A 21,585-nucleotide genomic window follows, 5' to 3' on the forward strand; every position below is an offset into this window, starting at 1 on the left:
GAACATGGAGTTTACGAGAGTGCGAAGCCAAGAAAAGAGAACACAAGAATGATCGAGAATGGGAGCGGAACCTGGAGATGAAAGGGTGAAGAAAGAGCAAGACCAAGAGTGGAGCAAGGGGGTAGAAGGATATGGGAAAGAATGAGAGAGAAAGTGAAACCTGGGGATAAAATGGTGCCAGAAAAAGCGAGAAAGAATGGAGTTTGATGATAAATGTTTATGGGAAAGAGCAAGACTGAATGCGGAGCGATTGTTAGATGAGTATTTTATTTGCTTTCCTCATTTATCTTTAAATACTTTTACAATTTATTTCCAATTGTAAGATTTTCTTCATAGTTTTTATAACAGTAGTAATAAAGGTTATCAGGAGCAATGAAATCTATTGATAAAATAAATAAAGGTAAATAAATATGAATAAATGAAGGTCAAATAAATACCTAAAAGCACATAGCTGTGTAATTAAGAAATGTATAACTTTTAGTTCTGGCTGGTGCTTTGACAAGCACAGTAAATTGTAATATACATAAGGTTAGCGTAAATATTTCTCCCATTTGAAGTTGATATCAGTTCTATTAAAATAGGAAAGTTTTAGCATTTTCTGTAACACATTATGAAATATTCAGCATGTATTGAATGTATTTAATTGTATTCATGGGGTCGTGGTTAGTGAACATGCCTGATTTCAATCATGCGGCCACTCAGATGAAGGAGGACCACTCAGGCGGCCCACTCACTAGCCGAGGTTGCCCACCACTGCTCTTAGATCACAGCGGGCAGAGGAATGAGTTTGTGACCCGCTATGAAGTTCAGGGAGGTACTCGCCTATGCGTAATTAATGAAATGCTGAGCACACAATTATGCACTATTTCCTGCCATCTGACCAGTGGAAAACATGCTGCGGAACCCGCCCGCCAACTTAGTTTCAAAAATGGAAATTTCCACCCACAAGATCTTATGAACCTCAGCATAGTAGTGCAGACATGAAGAAAATGATTTCCCTCCCAATCCCACCAATAAGTTTCGGTGTGTCTTTCTTTCTCTTCTGTCAGTGAGGGAATGCTGCACTGTTGGAGGTGCTGGCTCCTCACTGAGACTGAGGCCCTGTCTGTCCTCTCAGAAAAGATCCCATGGCACCATTGGAGGAAGAGCAGGTCTCCGCAGTGTCCTGGCAAATATTTAGCCCTCTTGTGCGCAGTATTAGTCTCCCTATTTAAGGAAAGATATAAATGTGTTGAAAGCAGTTCAGAGGTTTACTAGATTTATTGGATGGGTTTCTTATGAGGAATGCCGAGGCTTATATCTTCTGGAGTTTAGAAGAGTAAGAGACGACTTGATTAAAACATATAAGGTCCTGTGTGGCCTTGACAGGGCGGATGTGGAAAGGATGTTTCCTCTTGTGGGAGAATCTAGAACTAGGGGTCATTGTTTAAAAATAAGGGGTCACCCATTGAAGACAGCGAGTGAGGAGAATTTTTTTTTCTCAGAGTGTAGTGAGTCTTTGGAACTCTCTTCCTCAAAAGGCAGTGGAAGCAGAGTCTTTGAAGGTTTTAACGGCAGAAATAGATAAATTATTGATAAGCGAGTGGTGAGAGGTTATTGGGGAAGGCAGGAATGTGGGTTTGAAGCCACAGTCAGATCAGCTATGATCTTGTGGAATGGTGGAGCAGCCTCGAGGGGCTGACTGGCCTACTCCTCCTTCCATCCTGTATGTTTGTATGTAATTAACATCAGCAAAGCAGATAATCATTACTGTTCGTGGGATCTTTCTTGGCACAGATTGGCTGCATGATTCCTAGGTGACAACAGTGACCCCACTTGGCTATAAATAACTTTGGGATGTTTCGAGTTTCTGACAAGTGCTATGTAAATAAAAGAACTCTCGTTTTCAAAAAAATCATTGAAATTCTGCTCCACTCCAACATTCCTGTACAATTTCACCTCGGCCTTAACTCCAGATATTTGCTTGCAGTGTCCAGAGTAAAGCACCAGACTGTTTATTCTGTCACTTCTTTCTAGGGCAGCTGCTCCTCTTCTCCCATCTCTCCAGAGTTTTGTTCTCGCAAACAGCCATAGGATCAGATAACAGGTGAGTGTTGTTGCTGTATCTATTTACAGAAACCAGAGGCTGCCCGATTTACTGTCAGGACACTAGCTAATGCCGAGCCAATCAATGGCTTCTCTTGCAGTCTAGCTCCGCCCTCCCAATCCGGATACGGTAGTTTCAACTTATTTCTCTCCACTGGCACAAAGATCGAAGAATCAATTGCTCAGCCTGTGCAGTAGGCTGCTGAAGAGGAACTCAGTGCAAATGAAACAGAACTGTTGCTCATAGGATCTTTTTTGGAGCTGTAAGTTAAGTGAATATTTCTGTCTGTTTAATACGCTAGTAGTGTTATGTTTAGGTTTCTGTAAGCTGTGCAACATTCCTAATGACGGTGAAATTCCCAGTGCTATACATGTTTCCCTGGTTCTCAACTAGGCTTGATCTTCCAGTTCAGGCTGACTGGAACTTGAGGCCCAGTGGAAGGTTTCAGAGCCCCTGCAGGCCTGTGGAGAAGGTTTTAAAAGGGACTCATATCTTATTTCAATCAACTGGCAGCTCAAGGCTTCCTGCAGTGCCTGGGTCCTGTCAATAAATTTCATCTGTGAGAATAACGTAATAAATGCTGCCTGTTCGGACAGTATAATGTGGGAAAATGTGAGGTTGTCCACTTTGGCAGGAGAATAGAAAAACAGAATATTGTTTAAATGGAGACAGAGACTGCAGAATGATGTACCACCAAGAGAGCTGGGTATTCTTGGGTCTTGGGTCACAAAAAATTAGTATCTATGTACAGCAAGTGATGAGGAAGACAATTTATAACTTTGACCTTTATCACAAGGAAGGTGGAGTATAAAAGGAGGGAAGTCTTGCGATAATGTTACAGGGCGTTTGGTGAGACCACACCTAGAATATTGGGCGGAATTCTCTCATCCCACCGGCAGCATGATTAGTGGTGGGCAGGAGCAGAGAATCTCGTGGGAGCCAAAAAGTTGGAAATCTGCAGGTGTAAAATCACATTGCAATTCTCCCAATGGCAGGTCGCTCTTCCCACTGGCTGATGATTATTATATTTGGGTCTTGTAATAAGGCATAGAAAGTCCACGAGGTAGGCCTGTAGAACTTAAACAAAGAGCAGTTTATTATAGGTCTCTACAACTTCACAGTCAGTCCTAGACTGATTTCCACAAACTCCTGTCGGAGTCACCTGACCTGCACTCTTAAAGGGGCAGCACACACCCCAACCTACATATATATCACCCCTCCCCTTTATTTCAAAAGCCCCATAACCGAACATATTTAAAACAATTGCAAGTATTTACACAGGCGTTGTAGCTAACATATACATATCATGAGGAATATTTACAAAAGGCATTGAATTAAAACAAGCCACCCCCCATGCAAGATGACCTGTCAGTAGTCTACATAGACGTGATAAGTCTCTCAGGGGGATGGCGGTTTCCAGCAGACTGTCTGCTATCTCAGGAGTCTTTACCGTGGTAGTCTCCCGGATTTCCGGGAGCTACTGCTGTTCAGCAGGTGCGTCCCTCTCTGACGCGCTGCTGTTGTCCGGTGGTGCTGCTGCTGCCGCCTCCCTAGGGATGACCACCCCTGACTGGGAAACACGCAGCTCGGATGACACCACTGGTTCCATCCTGGCCAGCTGTGGATTTTGAGGAACTTCTCACCGTTGGGACAGTGATGCAACCAGCTGGTCCATGTGCCTCCTCCAGGCTAGCTCATTCCTGATCTGTACCGTGTACAACAATGGTCCCATTTGAGCCACCACAGTCGCTGGAATTCACTTTGCCCCTGACGTATAGTTTCTGGCCGAGATGATCTCCCCTCTTTGGAAGGTCCTCGACGTTGAGGTTCCTGCCCTTCTGGCCAATTGTCCTTCTTGTTTTTGCTCTACCGCCTCGCTGGTCTCCTCTGGCTGCAGCACACCAAACATGGTTCTCAGCTGCCGATTGAACATCAAGGACACTGGTGAGTACTGAGTCATCATGTGTGGTTTGTCACAATACATGTTGAGGAACTTGTTGATTTGCCGTCCTAGCAACCCCGCTCCTTGTGAGGCCTTCAAAACTTGCTTCATAGTTTGCACAAATCTCTTTGCCTGGCCATTTGTTGCTGGATGGTACAGAGCTGATCTCACCTGTCTGGCACGTGGTATTCCAGATACTCCCCAAACTCTAACCACAAACTGTGGACCACTGTCACTAACAACTTGTTTGGGGTCACTGTCTGTGTGGAGTTCGCACATTCTCCTCGTGTCTGCGTGGGTTTCCTCCGGGTGCTCCGGTTTCCTCCCACAGTCCAAAGATGTGCGGGTTAGGTTGATTGGCCAGGTTAAAAATTGCCCCTTAGAGTCCTGAGATGCGTAGGTTAGAGGGATTAGTGGGTAAAATATGTGGGGGTAGGGCCTGGGTGGGATTGTGGTCGGTGTAGACTCGATGGGCCGAATGGCCTCCTTCTGCACTGTAGGGTTTCTATGATTCTATGATTCTATGAGATGTGTAGGTTAGAGGGATTAGCGGGTAAAATATGTAGGGATATGGGGGTATGGCCTGGGTGGGATTGTGGTCAGTGCAGACTCGATGGGCTGAATGGCTTCTTCCTGCACTGTAGGGTTTCTGTGATTTCAAACCTGGCAAATATTTTGTCCAGGTGGCCTATCATTGCTTCAGCTGATACCGACTTCATAACCACTACCTTGGGCCACTTGGAGTGGGCATCCATGACCTCTAGGAGCATCTGTCCCTCTGCTGGTCCAGTGAAGTCAATGTGAATCCGCTGCCATGGTGATCGAGGTGATCCCATGGATGAAGGGGTGACAATGGCGGCGCCTTCCTTACTACTATGCAGGATTCGCACGATCCCGCTTTCTCCTCAATCTGGAAATCCACGTTCAGCCACCAAGAGTAACTCCTGGCTATTTCCTTCATTTGTACCACACCAGGGTGCCTTGGTGCACTAATTCCAGCACCTCTCCTCTTAACGGGAAGGGAATAACGACTCTCATACCCTAAAGTAAACACCTGTCTGATATGGACAGATCTCACCTTATGGATAGGTAAAGCCATAATTCTAGGTGATCCCTTTGATTTGTCCTCCCTCTCACGAGTAAGTCAACCATTTGGATCAAAATCGGGTTGTTCTAGGTAGTGTTCCACACCTGACTTGCTGACACTGGTACCTCGTCTTCTTGGGAGAAATACATAATCTTCAGGTTCCAGTCGGGAACACCTTTACCCCCGTAGCATTGACAGAGCATCCGCACTGCCGTGCTTCTCCGACTGCCAGTATCTGATTTCATGTGAGTAGGCTGACAGAGCCAGTGCCCATCTCTGTAGGCATGCTGCCGCCATTGATGGTATCCCTGTATACGGACCGGAGATGGAAGTTAGCAGCCTGTGGTCGGTCAGCAGCATGAAGTGCCTGCCATATAGGAAATGGTAGAACTTAATGCCGAAGACAATGCCCAAACCTTCTTTTCAATTTAGGCGTTCTTCTCCTCTGCCTTTGTCAGTAACCTCGATGTGAATGCGATGGGCCTTTTCTCTCCATTCAGTAAAATGTGAGGCAATACAGCGCCAACATCATAATGCGAGGTGTCACATGCCAACTGTAATGGTAACTTTGGGTTAAAATGAATTAATGCTTCCAACCTTTTAAAGGCTTGCTTCACCCCCCTTAAGCATCCTCACATTCCTAGGTCCATTTCCACAGCTGCCCTTTTCCCAGCAACCGATGCAGAACTTTCAACACAGTTGCCAGATCCGGGATGAACTTGCCATTGTAATTAAGAAGTCCCAAGTACGGTGTCAGCTGGGCCACATTCTCTAGTCTCTGGGCCTTCATGATGGCCTCCATCTTCTTGAGAACCTTGTGTAGTCCTCGCCCTCGATTACATGGCCCAGGTACTCAACTGAGTCCCTACAAAACTCACATTCCTCTCTTTTTACTTGTAGGCCATGCTCCTGCAACCTTTTTAAGGTTTCCACTAGGTTCCTCAATGCTCTTCTTCAGTAAAGCCAAAATGTCGTCCAGTAACACTGGACTCCTAGCAACCCACTTAAAATATGGCCCTCTGGAACAGAGCCAATGGAGTGATGCCAAAAGGAAGTTGCTTGTAGTGGAAAAGTCCCCTGTGGGTCACAATCGTTAGCAGCAGCTGAGGCTCCTTCACAACCCCCATTTGTAAGTAGGCCTGCGATGGATAATTTTAGCTAATTTCGTTCAGCCAGTCTGCTGAATAGGTCTTCAATGAGGGGAAGTGGGTACTGCTTCGTACACAGGACTGGGCTTACTGTTACCACAAAATCACCACAAAGGCTTACTGCTTTCAAGACCGGGACGATTGGGCTGGCCCATTCACTGGTTCCAACGCTGCCAGATCTACCAACCGTTCCAGTTCCACCTCCGCTTTAGACCTGATGGTATACAGTACCGGATGTGCCTTCAGACTCCTGGGACAAGCCTCCGGCTTCAGTCATATTTAACCTCGGTCCCCTTCATTTCTCCCAGGGTTCCTTTATGTTTGTCCAGGATATCTTGCAAACGCACGCTGGTCTCCATCAGCCTATTTACACTCCCCAATTCAACTTTAACTTCTGTAACTAGGAGCATCCAAATAATGCAGGGTAGTCGCCTTTCACTATGTATAGTTGCAATTCTGCACACCAGTCCATCAACTGTACTTTCACCGGAACATAGCCCTTTATTGACACTACATGTTCTGTGTATGTTTGCAATGCGATCTTGGCAGGCTTCAGTGGCAGTGCCCTTAACTTCTCCCCATAGACTGATTCTGGAATCAGATACACAGATAAACCCATATCCACTTCCATTTTTACTGTCTTCCCCTTTAGCTTGGGTCGGACCCAGAATCAATCGGCCCCACCCTGTGTCGATAGGATGTTTAACCAAAACTTTGGTAACTCTGGGCCTTCTGCTTCTCCCGCAGACCCGGCTGATTCCCTGTCCTCTCCATGGCTGGCAAAATGTACCTTGTGCTTTGTCCCCTTTATTGCTTCTTTTTGTCTCCCACTCTCTTTTTGTTGAGTGGTATGCTGAAATTTTGGGCAATGTGGCCCACTTGCTTGCATTGCGACACTGGGCTTCTCAAGTCCAACACATTAACTCCTTGTGGCTAGAATCGCCACACCGGCGGCATTCTGTGGTTAGTACTGCGCTCTGGTGAGCTCCTGCCACCTTATGTACCCAGGCACTGACACCCAACTGTGTTGCTTCTCAGGTGGCCAACTCCATCAAGGTAGCGGTCTCGAAAGCTGATTTGAAATCCAGGTTCCTTTCAGTTAGCAACTTATGCTTCATGTCAGGAGTCACAAGCCTGCCGGTCCCACAATGCATCCTGGAGGAAACGTCAAAGTTCATAATGTTCCACTAACCTCTTTAAGATGGCCGTGAATTGGGAGATGGACTCTCCTTCATGTTGGCCCCATTTGTTAAAATGGAACCATTCCATAATCATCAGGGTCTTTGGGGCAAAGTGGGTTTCCAGCACGTCACATAGTTCCTGAATGGTCTCCTCTGCTGGTTTTTCCATTTGCACCAGACTCTCAGGGTCATGAAGGTCTTGCTCCTGATGGTGCTCATGAAAACTGGCACAACTATGCCTTCAGACACATTATTTGCCTTCAAGTACGCACTGAAACATTCTGTGTACAGTATCCAACTTTCTTCATCAAAAGGTGTCCTATTGCTCCAAATTGGCCTGTCATTTTTTTTCCCGCCAGTGAGAATTTTTCCTGCCACTCGAGTCGGCACTCTCTGAGCCAGCTGCTCCCTCACTGACCGTGGTTAGTGCTCTTTTCTCCCCATTGACCGCAGCCCGAGTCCCCTCACGACCACTCACCACTATGATTTCAGTAAGCTACTGGGTGAGTACTCCCTTTTTCTCCCCAGCCGTTCGTTGCAGCCCGAGTCCCCTCAAAACTGCCTCCCGCGCCATTCTTAGCCCTATCCCTTGGTGAGTACCCTGGCTTCAACTGCAGTTTGTGGGCCGTGACACAATCTCATCGCCAAATATTATATTTGGGTCTTGTTATAAGGCATGAAAAGACCACGAGGTAAGCCTGTAGAGCTTAAAAAAGGAGCAATTTATTATAGGTCTCTACAGCTTCACAATCAGTCCCAGACTGGCTGCCCAAGCTTCACCCTGGGTGGAGCTAGCCACCGGGGTCACCTAGTCCTCACTCTTAAAGAGGCAGCACACACCCCAACCTACATTTACAACAATGGTGTGAACACCATTTGCATTCATTTGCAGCTCATTTGCATCTCATGAATGTTCATTTACACAGCTATCCTCTGTATCCTGTCAGGCTTTTCAATCTTGAGTTAGGCCTGTGGGAATTCACGTCAGCCTCATACCCGATTGATAAAGCACAAGGCAGTCCTCTGTTCGGAGGAGGTGAGTGCAACATACAAAATCGACCTGCCATAGTGCTGTGCTACTCCTGATGCGCTGTTCACCATGCTGCTGGGGCAGACTGGTTCTTGTCCTCCCATCTCCAAGCTAGGCTGGTCTTCATGGACTGCTGGACCCATGGATCCTCCTGTGTTATTGAATGAGATCAGTACAGTGCCTGCGGTTGGGGAGTACAGGGGCCTCCACCATGAATCCCCCCCCCCCCCCTCCCCCCCCCACCCACTCCCAACACCACCACCATCGGCAGTGTCACAACACCAGTGTCTATCTGAACAGCACTATGCTGCAGGCACCACAACAAAGGTCCAAAGTTCAACCGGGGTGGAGTGCGAGGTGAGGCTGCGGGGGTTAGAGAGACGGGGTTGGCTTAATGAAGACAAGGGAGGCAATGTGGAAAGAGGGCTGTGCATGGGGGGCGGCGGGCAGGGCAAGGGCTCATGATGGCAGGGCAGAGGGGCAAGGAAGTGGATGAAGAAGATGAACAATGGAAGGCAGAGGGAAATCTGAGGGGAGGGATGCCGAACCCTGACAAGGCTGCATGAAAAGCTTACAAACAAGAGGGTCTAAGGGATAGTAGATGCATTACTGGAAGGGATGCATGTAGACTGCAGATTATGGGGTGGGTGTGTGTTAGTGTGGTTCGTACAAGGATGGTTCGTACAAATGCTAAACAGGTCAGGGCTGCAGTGCTTTGTGAAGATCAATGTTGTCCATAAGCCTCTTTGGAAATAGGAACTCTGTCAAGACTCCCGTTTAAATTCAGGTGTTGGCAGAAAACAAGCAGAGTGCAAACATTCCTACTGTGAAATTGAAAGGAGTCTCGAAGGAAGGCAGTCCAGGGGCTATGTGGACCTCACAGTCAGAAATCAGAGAAAGGAGACGGTGTAGAAGAGCAGCAGACATGCAGCAGAAGTAATCATTGACAGCATAACGTACCCCAGCAGCAGGGACAGGCAAGTGCTGTGTGTGCACCACATTAAAATGCACAGCTTCTATTTTCTATGTTTCTATGAGATCTTCCCTCCACAGCTTCCACCTCATAGTCTCCCAACCCCGGACATCATGCTTCTACCTCCTTCCCAAAATCCACAAACAGGACTGCCCCGGTAGACCCATCATGTCGGCCTGTTTCTACCCACCAAACTAATTTCTTCCTATCTTGACTTTTGCCCAGTCCCTTCCCACCTACATCCACGATTCCCCTGATGCCCTGCGCCATATCAACAACTTCCAGATCTCTGGCCCAAACCACCTCCTCTTCACCATGGATGTCCAATCCCTCTACACCTCAATTCCCCACCAGGATGGCCTAAGAGCTCTTTGCTTCTTCCTCGAACAGAGGTCTGAACAATCCCCATCCACTACCACTCTCCTCGATCTGGCTGAACTTGTTGTCTCATTCAACAATTTCTCTTTTAACTCGTCTCACTTCCTCCAAATAAAAGGTATGGCTATGGGTAACCGCATGTATGTTCTATGTTCTATGTATGCCAGTTATGCCTGCCTCTTTGTGAGCATTCCAGTCATACTCTGGCTCCCTCCCACAACTCTTTCATCAGTGGATGTGGGAAGCTATCTTTAATTGGCCGCTTAAGTTGAGTGTGGCTGGAGCTACACTCATCCAGGCAAGTGGAGGGTAATTCATCACATTCCTGATTTGTGCCTTGTAGATGATGGGCAAGCTTCGGGGAGTCAGGAGGTGAGTTACATACCACAGGATTTCTAGATTCTGACTTGCTCTTGTCACAATATTTATGTGGCCAGTCCAGTTCAGTTTCTGGTCAATGCTAACCTCCAAGATGTGGGGGATTCAGCGATGGTAATGCCATTAATGTCAAGGTCATGTAATTAGATCCTTTCTTGTTGGAGATGATCATTACTTGGCACTTGTGTGTCACAAACACTTGCCACTTATCAACACGACTCTGGAAGTTGTCCAGATCTTGCTGCATGCAGGGATGAACAGTTTCTGTATCTGAGGAATGTTACTGGTGCTGATTATTATGCAGTAATCACTTCTGACTTCTGTTGGAGGGAAGATCATTGATGAAGCAGCTGAAAATGGTTGGACCAAGGACATAATCCTGAGGAAATCCTGCAGCAATGTCCTGGGACTGAAATTTATAATCTCCAAATAACAAGTCATCTTCTAGCCAGTGGAAAGTTTTGCCCCGGATTCCCATTAAATTTTGCTAGGGCTCATTGATGTCACACTCGGTTGAATGTTGCCTTGATGTCAGGGGCAGTCACTCCCACCTCACCTCTGGCATTTAACACTGTTTTGTGCATGTTTGGACCAATGTTGTAATGTGGTCAGAGCTGAGTGGCCGTCATCTGGAGTTCTAGTCCAGTTCTGAACACCATACTTGAGGAAGGATGTGAAGACACTGGAGAGAGCACAGAGGAGATTTACATGAATGATCCCAGAGATAAAGAACTGTAGCTACAAGGATAGATTGGAGAGGTTGGGACTGTTTTCCTTGGAGAAAAGAAGGCTGAAAAAGAGACTTGATCAAGGTATTCAGGATCCTGACGGGTATGGACAGGGTAAATAGTGAGAAACTGTTCCTTCTCAAAAGTACATCGAGAACTAGAGGGCACAGATACAAAATAATTAGTAAAAGGAGTAAAAATAATGTGGGGAAAATCTTTTTCATTCAGAGGTTGGGTGGAGTCTGGAATGAACTTCCTCAGAGGGTGGTGGAGGCAGGTTCGACTGAGGTATTCCAAAAGAAAATTGGATTGCTGTCTGAGAAGAAAGAATGTACAAAGTTACAGGGATAAGGCAGGGGAGTGGGAGTGGGTAAAATGCTCTTCCAGAGAGCTAATGCAGACTCAATAAGCTGAATGGCCTCCTTTTGCACTGGAAAGATTCTATGACTGAGGTGTGACCTGATTGAGGTATTTAAGAATATGAAAGGGCTTTGCAAAGATGTTTCCACTTGCTGGGCACACCAGAACCAAGGGCTATGAATATAGGATTGCCATGAATAAATCCAATCAGGCATTCTGGAGCATGTTCTTTTCCCAGAGTTTGGGTAGAATGTGGAACTCGCTAGAGTGGTTGAGGTGAGTGGCATTGGTGCGTTAAAGAAATAGCTAGATAAATGTATGAGGGCAATTGAACACAACACTGCTGGAGTTGTGGACTTAATGAGCATAGGGACGGGCACACCATCTAAGCAGATAGGCTGGAGGTGGAATGGAGGAAGGCTGACCACAGAGCAGACAGGATAGAAGGTTCACCTCAGCAGCCATTGATGCGGCTGCTGCTTAGAACTCCACTCAAAGCAGCAGAAAGTATGTGGAAGGCAGTTATTAAAAATAAAAATTCTTCTGCCTCTCTATTTGTAATACACTCTGGAAAGTCTCCTCCCTTAATTGGCCAAGAATTTGCAATGTGCATTGGTTTGAAGCTTCACATTGGCTTGCTCAAAGTTTGCTTCCAGGTGCCATGCATGAACGATGGAATGCAAAACCTTTTGCTTTCCACTTCTCTCTTGCATTTGATTGCAGAATATAATATACATATAATGTATGTGACAGAAAGTAGTGAAGTTGAAGCCATTTGACAGGCTTCTGTATGACTTGAATTAAATGGCTTTATCTAACAACCCCATGTGGAAATTTTGAAGACACAGGGTTGATGAGGGTAATGATGATGTGATCTACATGGGCTTCCAAAAGACATTTGATAAAGTGCCACACAACAGCCATGTGAGCAAAGCTAGGGCTCATAGAATAGCAACATGGATATGCAATGAAAACAGAAAATACTGGAAAATCTCAACAGGTTTGACACCATCTGTGGAGAGAGAACAGAGCTAACATTTTGAGTCTGGATGACTCTTCATTAGAGTTAAACACAATTAAAAATAGGATGAAATTTCTACTGTTGTGATGAGGTTGGGGGGGTAGTGATGGGATGCTGTGCGGGGTTGAATAGAGAGTAAGCAATAGGTGGTGGCAAGGAAGAGATTAACAAAGATGTCATGGACAAAAAGACAAAGGGAATGTAAATGGTGGTGATCATGGCTAAGAAGGATAACTGATAGCGGCCCATTAAGAGATCAGAATGGGTTAATGGCAGAAGGTAAACAGTGTGTCAAAGACAACCTATGGTGTTGAGCTGCCTTTTGAACCACAGCAGTCCCTGAGGTGTAGGTATACCCACAGTGCTGCTAGAGATTTTTAGGATTTTGACCCAGCGACAATGAGGGAACAGTGATATAGTTCCAAGTCAGGATGGTGAGTGGTTTGGAGGGGAACATCCAGGTGGTGATGTTCCCATGTATCTTCTGCCCTTGTCCTTCTAGATGGCAAAGGTCATGGGTTTGGAAAGTGCTGTCTAAGGAGTCTTGGTGAGTTCTTGCAGCGCATCTTGCAAATGGTACACACTGCTGTCCCTGTGTGTTGGTGGTGGAAGGAGGGAATGTTTGTGGATAGGGTGCCAATCAAGCGGACTGCTTTGTTCTGAATATTCTTAAATTTCTTGATGTGAGCTTACCTACAAGATCAGCATTTGTTGCCCATCCCGAATTGCCTTGAATTGAGTGACTTGCTATATACCATTTAAGAGGGCAGTTAAGAGTTAACCACATTGCTGTGGGTCTGGAGTTACATCCTTACCCAATAAGGATGGCAGATTTCCTTCACTAAAGGACATTAGTGAATCAGGGAGCTTTTTTGTTAGTTTTAATATTCCATTCCCCTTGCAATTAATGACAACATTCCATTTGTCTTCCTAATCATATGCTGTACCTGCACACTAACATTTTGTGATTCATTTACCAAGACGGTCGGATCCCTCTGAACTGCAGAGTTCCACAATCTCTCTCCATTCAAATAAATACTGTTTTTCTGTTCCAACTGCTAACGTGGACAGATTTCCCACATTGTATTCTACCAAATTTCTGCTCACTCATTTCTTCATTTGACTATATCCCTTTGCAAACTCTTCAGACTCTTCACAACTTACTCTCCTGCCTTCCATGATGCGTGGGTTAGTTGGATTGGCCATGCTGAATTGCCCCCTAGTGTCCAAAGATGTGTAGGTTAAGTGGATTAGCCTTGGTAAATGTACGGGGTTAGGGCGGAGACGTGGGCCAGTGTGGGATGCTCTTTTGGAGAGTCAAAGAACAAAGAAAATTACAGCACAGGAACAGGCCCTTCGGCCCTCCAAGCCTGCACCGACCATGCTGCCCGACTTAACTAAAATACACTACTCTTCCGGGGACCCATATCCCTCTATTTCCATCCTATTCATGTACTTGTCAAGACGCCTCTTAAAAGTCACTACCGTATCCGCTTCCACTACCTATCCCGGCAACGAGTTCCAGGCACCTACTCTCTGTGTAAAAGATCTGCCTCATACATCTCCTTTAAACCTTGCCCCTCGCACCTTAAACCTATGCCCCCTAGTAATTGACTCTTCCACCCTGGGAAAAAGCTTCTGACTATCCACTCTGTCCATGCCTCTCATAATCTTGTAGACTTCTATCAGGTCTCCCCTCAACCTCCGTCGCTCCAGTGAGAACAAACCAAGTTTCTCCAACCTCTCCTCATAGCTAATGCCCTCCATACCAGGCAACATCCTGGTAAATCTTTTCTGTACTCTCTCCAAAGCCTCCACATCCTTCTGGTAGTGTGGCGACCAGAATTGAACACTATATTCCAAGTGCGACCTAACTAAGGTTCTATAAAGCTGCAACATGACTTGCCAATTTTTAAACTCAAACCCCGGCCGAAGAAGACAAGCATGCCGTATGCCTTCTTGACTACCTTCTCCAGCTGCATTGCCACTTTCAGTGACCTGTGTACCTGTACACCCAGATCCCTTTGCCTATCAATACTCTTAAGGGTTCTGCCATTTACCGTATATTTCCTACCTGTATTAGACCTTCCAAAATGCGTTACCTCACATTTGTCCGAATTAAACTCCATCTGCCATCTCTCCGCCCAAGTCTCCAACTGATCTATATCCTGCTGTATCCTCTGATGGTCCTCATCGCTATCCGCAAATCCACCAACCTTTGTGTCGTCCGCAAACTTACTAATCAATCCAGTTACATTTTCCTCCAAATCATTTATATATATTACAAACAGCAAAGGTCCCACACTGATCCCTGAGGAACACCATTTGTCACAGCCCTCCATTCAGAAACGCACCCTTCCACTGATACCCTCTGTCTTCTTTGACTGAGCCAGTTTTGTATCCAGTGCAGGAGCAGGGATGTGTTGTTGCAATTAGGTAAGAGTTTTAACAACACCAAGTTAAAGTCCAACAGGTTTATTTGGTAGCAAATACCATAAGCTTTCGGAGCACTGCTCCTTCGTCAGATGGAGTGGAAATGTGCTCTCAAACATCATTGTTGCAATTATACAGGGCCTTGGTGAGGCCACACCTAGAGTATTGTGCGCAGTTTTGGTCTCCTTTTCTGAGGAAGGATGCTCTTCCTCTCAAGGGAGTGCAGCGAAGGTTTACCAGGCTGATTCCAGGCATGGCGGGACTGATGTATGAGGAGAGATTGACTAGATTAGGATTGTTTTCGCTGGAGTTCAGACGAATGAGGGGGGAAGTTATAGAGACTTATAAAATTCTAACAGGATTAGACAGGGCAGATGCAGGGAGGATGTTCCCAATGGTGGGAGAGTCCAGTAAGAAGTCTCACAACACCAGGTTAAAGTCCAACAGGTTCAACTGGTAGCACAAGCCACCCCGCCATCAGGCAAATGGGAGCCCCCCTCACAAACAGGGCATACAAAGACACAAACTCAATCCACAAAACAATGGTCAGAATGCAAGTCCCCACAGGCAATCAAGTCTCAAAGGCACAGACAATGTGAGTGGAGAGAGGGCCAAGCACAGGCCAAAGAGATGTGCACCGTCTCCAGCCAGGACAGCCAGCGAGACCCTGTGTGGTGAACCATCGTTGGTTCCCACTGGATAGTACTGAGCCAGGGTCTGGCCAGTACTACAAGGATGTACATATGTTACTGTTGGGTTGTGCTACTTGTTTCTGTTGGGGTTAGGGTGGGGTGGTTACACCTTTGTACTGTAGTGTTGTGGTACATCCCAGTCGGGCTCCGCCTCCTGGGAGAGGTATAAAAGTCCCTGCTCTGGCTGGGACCCCTCAGTCTGGGATCGTGTATATAATTATTGGCTGCTTCATTACAGTAAATAAAAGCCTTTATTTCCCGAGCATCTAGCCTCGTGTTTGATAACGCGCATCAATTTTATTTACTGTTGTTAAACTCTCGTCGAAGAAAAAAAAAGAGAGTATGGAGCAGATCCTGAAGCCGGAACGCCTTACATTAGATCCACGTGCGGTGGGCACCTCTAACACCTTCGACCACTGGCTGAAGTGCTTCGAAGACTACCTGGCAGCCTCCGCAGCGGTCACCACAGATGATGACAGACTCCGGGTCCTCCATGCGAGGGTAAGCGACACTGTCTACCTCGCGATCCGTGCGGCCACCGATTATACAAAGGCCCTCGAGCTTCTGAAGAAGCGTTATATCAAACCGTCCAATGAAATACATGCTCGTTACCTCTTAGCCACTCGACGACGGCAGTCTGGCGAAACGATGGAGGAATATGCGAACGAGCTCCTACAGCTCGCCAGGGGCTGTAACTGCAAAGCTGTGTCGGCTGAGCAGAGCATGAACGACCTCGCCCGAGGTGCGTTTGTGGTGGGAGTCGGATCGTCGTACATTCGACTCAAACTACTGGAGAAAGGTAACCTTGACCTTACCCAGGCAATAGAACTAGCAGAGATGCTGGAGACGGCCTCCAAAAGCTTAGTATTGTATCTGGAAGACCACGTGGAGACAACGTGGCAGGAGCAGTCGCCAATCCCTCCTCGTCCCTCGGGTTCGAAATGCTGCGTAATGGCGTGCTCTCACTCGGGCCAGACGACGGCAGCAGCTCCGGGCGGCCCGTGGTGTTACTTCTGTGGGGGAGCGAAGCATACTCGGCAACAGTGTCCCGCTAAGACTGTTTTGTGCTCCGCCTGCGGTAAGAAAGGGCACTATTCGAAAGTGTGCCGATCTAAATCTAGGAACGGCAGTGCGGCCTGCGATTCTTCAGAGCTCGGCTCTTCGTCGTCGAAATCATCGAGGGGTTTGTCCACGTGCGAGGCCAGGACGACGCCATTACGGTCGACGGAGCCGGAGATGTGTGACCACCAGGGGTCGCTGAGTTTGGCGCCATCACCCATGTGCGACTTATGGGAGCGGCCATGTTGGTCGGCACCGACCGCGAACGACCAGCAGGGGTCCTCCTCGTCGATTTCAGCTGCCTGCAGTGGCGCTCATGAACCAACGGTGGCGTCGATCATCCTGGACCAGGCCAAGCCTCATAGACTTGACAAATCTATGATGAACATCCAGGTAAATGACCACGTGATTTATTGTCTGTTTGACAGCGGGAGCACTGAGAGCTTTATCCACCCAGACACTGTGAAGCGGTGTGGACTCCGGATTCAACCTGCCAAACAGACAATCTCTATGGCATCGAGGTCCCGGTCTGTAACCGTGCTAGGGAGTTGCGTGGTAACTTTGACGGTGCAAGGCACAGTTTACGAGCGTTTCAAGCTCCGAGTGTTGCCGTACCTTTGCGCGCCAATACTTCTCGGACTAAACTTCATGGTCCACTTGAGGAGTGTAACCCGACAGTACGGTGGGCCACTCCCTTCACTGTCAGTGGGAGAACAGCAGCAGCCTCCAAATTGCCCAACGCGCCCCGCCTGTAGCCTCTCGACGCTGAAGATCACCACACCCTCCCTGTTCCAGAATCTTGTGCCAGGCTGCAAGCCCATCACGACTAAAAGTAGGCGTTACAGCGCTGAGGATCGGATCTTCATTAGATCTGAGGTTCAGCGGCTCCTCAAAGAAAGGATCATACAACCCAGCGCTAGTCCGTGGAGGGCGCAGGTCGTGGTGGTCAAGAGCGGGAACAAACCCCGGATGGTCATTGACTATAGTCAGACCATTAATCGATATACGCAGCTGGATGCGTATCCTCTCCCGCGCGTATCTGATATCGTCAATCAGATTGCGTAGTACCGGATGATCTCTACCATAGACCTCAAGTCTGCCTACCACCAACTCCCCATTCGCCCAGAGGACCGACAATACACGGCTTTTGAGGCGGATGGTCGCTTGTATCACTTTCTCAGGGTTCCCTTTGGTGTCACCAATGGGGTCTCGGTCTTCCAGCGTGCTATGGACCGAATGGTGGACCAGAACGGGCTGCGGGCTACCTTCCCGTCCCTGGATAATGTCACCATCTGCGGCCATGACCAGCAGGACCACGACACTAATCTCCTGAATTTCCTACGCACTGCATCTCGCCTGAACCTGACCTACAACAGGGAGAAGTGTGTGTTTCGTACGCGCCGTTTAGCCATCCTAGGATACGTGGTGGAAAACGGGGTCATTGGCCCTGATCCAGACCGTATGCGCCCCCTTTCTGAACTTCCCTTGCCTGCTAGTGCAAAAGCACTGAGAAGATGCTTAGGCTTCTTCTCTTATTATGCGCAGTGGGTTCCCAATTACGCGGACAAAGTCCGTCCGCTCATTAAGTCCACGACTTTTCCCCTAACGCCAGAGGCCCGGTTGGCCTTCGATAAATTAAAAGCCGACATCGCGAAAGCCACGATGCACGCTGTTGACGAGTCCATCCCCTTTCAGGTGGAGAGCGATGCATCTGATTTCGCCCTGGCCGCCACACTTAACCAGGCGGGCAGGCCCGTCGCATTTTTTTCCCGCACCCTCCAAGGTCCCGAAATCCGGTGGAAAAGGAGGCCCAGGCCATTGTGGAGGCTGTCAGGCACTGGCGCCATTACTTGGCAGGAAAACGGTTCACCCTGATCATGGACCAGCGGTCCGTGGCGTTCATGTTTAATAACACGCAGAGGGGCAAGATCAAGAATGACAAGATCTTGCGGTGGAGAATTGAACTCTCCACCTATAACTACGACATCGTGTACCGTCCAGGGAAACTCAATGAGCCCTCGGATGCCCTCTCGCGTGGAACATGCGCCAGTATACAGGAGGACCGTTTGCAGGCTCTCCATAATGACCTATGCCATCCTGGGGTCACTCGGCTCTACCACTTTATAAAAGCCCGCAACCTGCCCTACTCGGTGGAGGACGTCAGGTCCGTAACAAGAAGCTGTCGGGTTTGCGCGGAATGCAAACCGCACTTTTACCGTCCTGACCGGACACATTTAGACAAGGCCACTCGTCCCTTCGAGAGACTGAGTGTTGATTTTAAGGGCCCCCTTCCCTCAACAGATCGGAATGTGTACTTCCTCAATATTATTGACGAGTACTCTAGGTTCCCTTTTGTTGTTCCCTGCTCTGATATATCCGCTGCCACGGTTATCAAGGCATTCCGTGATCTTTTTACCCTGTTCGGGTACCCCGGCTACATCCATAGCGACAGGGGCTCGTCGTTCATGAGCGATGACTTGAGGCAATTCCTGCTCTCATACGGGATTGCCTCTAGTAGGACCACGAGCTACAACCCTAGGGGTAACGGACAGGTGGAACGTGAGAATGCTACAGTCTGGAAGGCTGTCTTACTGGTGTTGAAGTCAAAAAGCCTTCCAGTCTCCCGTTGGCAAGAGGTGCTCCCTGATGCGCTCCATTCTATTCGCTCCCTCCTGTGTACAGCAACCAATGCTACTCCCCATGAGAGGATGTTTTCATTCCCTTGGAAGTCTTCCTCGGGGACCTCATTACCGTCTTGGTTGACGTACTCAGGACCCGTCCTCCTGCGGCGACATGTAAGGGCCCGCAAGTCAGACCCGTTGGTCGAACAGGTCCATCTCCTCCACGCCAACCCTCAGTATGCCTATGTGGCATACCCTGACGGGCGAGAGGACACGGTCTCGATCCGAGACCTGGCGCCAGCAGGGGACGTAGCAACTCCTGTCGCTCCCATACCCCCTGTTACAAGCCCCTTAACTCTTGTTTCTCCCCTGGACACGGCGCGGGCAGCATCGGGACCATTGCTTAACCCTTTTACTCCCGTGTACAGCTTGCCTGAGTCCAGAGGATGGTCGCCACTGCAGGGCGTGTCAGGACCCCATGGACTACCGTCACCTCAGGGTCAACCGGCCTGTGAGTCCGTGGAAGAACAGCTGGACGCCGCCTTGGGGAGAACGCCACCGCAAGTGCCTACTCCGGTGTCACCGCCGGTATTGAGGAGGTCACAACGACGGTGCGGTCCCCCTGACCGTCTGAACTTATAGACTGATGACACTTTATTCTGTTTTTTGTACCCCGCCGGCCTTTGTTCTCAAAGGAGGGGTGAATGTGGTGAACCATCGTTGGTTCCCACTGGATAGTACTGAGCCAGGGTCTGGCCAGTACTACAAGGATGTACATATGTTACTGTTGGGTTGTGCTACTTGTTGCTGTTGGGGTTAGGGTGGGGTTGTTACACCTTTGCACTGTAGTGTTGTGGTACATCCCAGTCGGGCTCCGCCTCCTGGGAGAGGTATAAAAGTCCCTGCTCTGGCTGGGACCCCTCAGTCTGGGATCGTGTATATAATTATTGGCTGCTTCATTACAGTAAACAAAAACCTTTATTTCCTGAGCATCTAGCCTCGTGATTGATAACGCGCATCACCCTGCAAGCCCAGGCAAGTCATGGGAGCCACAGACAGCGTGACATGAACTCAAGATCCCGTCCGATGCCGTCCCCATGTGTGCGGAACCCGGCCATCAGTCTCTGCTCAGCCATCGTCATACTGAACAGAACGGATTACTGCAAAGAGTCGGTGCAGACTCAATGGGCCAAATGGCCTCCTGCTGTACTGTAGGGAATCTATGGTTCTGTGGTGAAACAATAAATCTTCCCACTTAAAAATAAGACAGTGAACTCGCCTTCTGTTTGCATCTCTTAATTAAATATAAGGTAGTTACTTAAGGCTTTTAAATTTTAAAAAACTAATTTCCGGTTATTAACACGGACCCTAATAACAATGAAGTAACCTAGCTATTTACAGATATTCCCTGACAGCAGTTTCTCATCAACCTACAGGGTTTCCTATGATGTGACTGATTTTTTTCCAATTTTCTCAGCACGTAGCGACACCTGAAGGCTCAGAGCCTCATTCTCCATTTATTCACTCCCGATTCTGGGTGCTCCCTCACCTGTACCATCTCTCTCCATTTCCCGAAGGTGAGTGAAATGATATCTGCATTCCTCCAATTCTGGCCTTTTGCACAGGGTCTATTTTTAAATTGCTCCATCACTGGCAACTGTAAACTCTGGAATTCACTTGTTCAAGTTTGACATCTCTCTACCTCCTCTTCCTTTTAGACCCTCCTTGAAACTTAACCCTTTGATAGAGCTTTTGGTCATCTGCCCTGACATCCTGCTTTGTGGCTCAGTGTCAAACTCTCTTGGGATGTTTTACAATGTTAAGGGCGCTATATAAATGTAATTTGATGAAACCCCAATTCCAGAGTTTTGAGCATATTAACCACATCTTGCCATACAAAGGTAAAAGACTAAACAGTGTCATTTAGACATTCCTTGTTGTAAATGCCAGACTGGCTGATAGATTTCCTATTACAAAATGCTGTAGGAGGGTTATTTTAACTTTTTCTGTGTTTACTGATGAGTTTAGTCACTCAGCCCAAATTTTCTAGTCGAGACAAAGAAATGGGCTGTGATGCCATCAACATGTCCAACTGTCCGAACTAAAATGTACAAAATTTATATTGGTGAGGAATGTTGCTGCTCTGCCCTTTCCCTCACTCCTGCAGCTGAATTAGATAGGCTGACTAAATCGCCAGAGGTTTAATGTGTCATTTGATAAATTGACTTGTCTTGCCTGTTATTTCAAAGGGTTCCAGTTTCAAACACCCCCTTTGCAGCTGAGAGAGAATAAAGTGAATCCTGTAGAGAATGTTAATGGATCTGGAGGTGGGGGTGGTGAGGGTCTTGGGCTCCTTGTGTTTATGTTGAGGGGAATTGGTGATAGAACTATAGGCAGCTTGGGAATGCTCCAAATTGAGTGATTAGTTGGAGCAACGTTATTTGTGAGGTAAATTTATTCTGCTCAGT

The 21,585-nt window shown here is 47.7% G+C and overlaps 1 protein-coding gene across 3 annotated transcripts in view; it reads left to right on the plus strand.

The window, feature by feature from the left end:
• Positions 1–2,213: 2,213 nt before the first annotated feature.
• The window catches only part of LOC144491447 (lactosylceramide 4-alpha-galactosyltransferase-like), a 51,907-nt gene continuing 32,535 nt past the window's right edge, over positions 2,214–21,585 (plus strand). Inside the window, exons 1-2 of one of the 3 annotated variants that reach the window (XM_078209269.1) lie at positions 2,246–2,348; positions 9,262–9,451. The gene's annotated coding sequence lies outside the window, so the exon portion shown is untranslated. Of the gene's footprint in view, positions 2,349–9,261; positions 9,452–20,594; positions 20,695–21,585 lie in introns of all 3 variants that reach the window. The other 2 variants (XM_078209270.1, XM_078209271.1) reach the window with 2 other exon arrangements.

This window comes from Mustelus asterias, chromosome 3 (genome assembly GCF_964213995.1).
Source record: "Mustelus asterias chromosome 3, sMusAst1.hap1.1, whole genome shotgun sequence".
Taxonomy (NCBI): domain Eukaryota; kingdom Metazoa; phylum Chordata; class Chondrichthyes; order Carcharhiniformes; family Triakidae; genus Mustelus; species Mustelus asterias.